This window comes from Chaetura pelagica, unplaced genomic scaffold (assembly GCF_000747805.2).
Source record: "Chaetura pelagica isolate M959 unplaced genomic scaffold, ChaPel_1.0 scaffold436, whole genome shotgun sequence".
Classification (NCBI taxonomy): domain Eukaryota; kingdom Metazoa; phylum Chordata; class Aves; order Apodiformes; family Apodidae; genus Chaetura; species Chaetura pelagica.
In genome coordinates this window covers 4314052-4315661 of record NW_009953651.1, presented here as the reverse complement: position 1 = coordinate 4315661, position 1610 = coordinate 4314052, and positions in this window count along the sequence as shown.

The following is a 1610-nucleotide window of genomic DNA, read 5'->3' as shown; positions in this document are numbered from 1 at the left end:
GGTGCTGGGCGCTTTGGGGGTGTCTCAGGGGCGCTTTGGGGGGTGTTCTGGAGACGCAGAGGCCCAGGGGCTCTGTGGCGCAGTTTGGGAGGTCGCGGGGCGTTTCGGGGTTGCTTTAGGGGCAGTCTGAGGGAGCTGTGGGGCAGCACAGGCCCAGCAGCACCGTGGGACGCTTTTAGGGGTGTTTTGGAGCACTTTGGGAGTGCTTTAGGGACACTTCAGGGGAGCAGTGGGTCAGAAGAGGCCCTGGGGCTCTGTGGGACACTTTGGGGGTGTTTTAGGGGCACTTTGGGGGATCTGTTCGCCAGCAGAAGCTACTGGACTCAGTAAGGCACTTTGGGGGTGTTCTGGATCACTTTGGGGCCTTTGTGGGGCAGTTCAGGCCCCTGAGCTCTGTAGGGCACTTTGGGGGTGTCACAGGGAACTTTGGGTGTATTTTAAGGGCACTTTGGGGGATCTGTGGGGCAGCGATAACCAAGGGGTGCCATGGGATCTGGCAGTCTGGGCTCACTGGGGCACTGTGGTGTGGGGGGGAGGCAGGAGGGGAACAAGGGGGACAGCACCAGCCCAGGATTCACAGGATGTGGAGGGGCTAAGAGGGTGGCCATATCTAGGCACAGTGGGGTGTCCACCCCACATGTACCAAGTGTGTGGGGAGGGATGAGGGGCTGCTTCTCCTGCCCTGTCAGGCCCTGGGGTGCCATTGAAGCACGATGGTCCAGCAGCTCAGGGTGGGGGTCTGGCCAAGCAGGGGCTGAGCCTTCTCTTGCCATTTTGGGGTCGGAACGCTGGGATCAGGCTTCTCTGCACTCCGGCCGGAGTGACTGGTGGTGACACCGCCCCCAGTTGCTGACTGGTTTTACTGGGTGGCTGGAGGAGGGTTTTGTAGGGCGCTGGCAGCCAGCCAGGCTGGCCAGCCCTCCTCTCTGGGTGCTTGCCTGCCTTGGGTGGCAGTGGGACCCTCTCGCCAGGACGTGGAGGCTTGTGGGAGGGAGAAGATGGAGTCCCTTCTCCCATCAGCTACCAAGCTGGGGGCCCCAGCAGTGGCAGTGTCCCTTCTGTGGCTGTATGGGGACCTGGCTGTCCCCAGTGGCATTTCCCTGACCTGCACGTCCCAGGGGAATTTTGCTGGGTGGGATGCTGTGCCTTGGCTGGTTGCAGCTGGGGGGCCCTGAAATGTCCCAGGTATCCCTGCCTGGTTTGTTATCACTGCTCTGGTGTCTTCAGCAGCAGCAGGTCCCCACAGGGGGCTGTTGTCCCCATCACCTCTCCTGGGCTCCCACAGCCCTCCCTAGGTGCTGGGAGCAGCATCCCCACCACCGGGCTCCCCTGCCACCCCCTGTGCCACGCTGGCACTGCCTGCTCCAGCCCTGCTGGTCGAGAGGCTTGGGCAGGGGGAATTGCAGGGGGCACGGGGACCCCTGCTGCTGCTTGGTGCCCTGACACCCTTCCTCTTTCTCCTTCCTGCTTCAGGGGCCAGCAGAGCTGTGTTTGTGCTGTGGGGGCCCGAGTGGACCGGACGGATGGGCAGCGGCTGGCGAGGTGAGCAGAGCTGGGGTGTGGGGTCACCTGCCGTCCCAACCGGGGGTGTCATGGGCATGCTGTGAGGT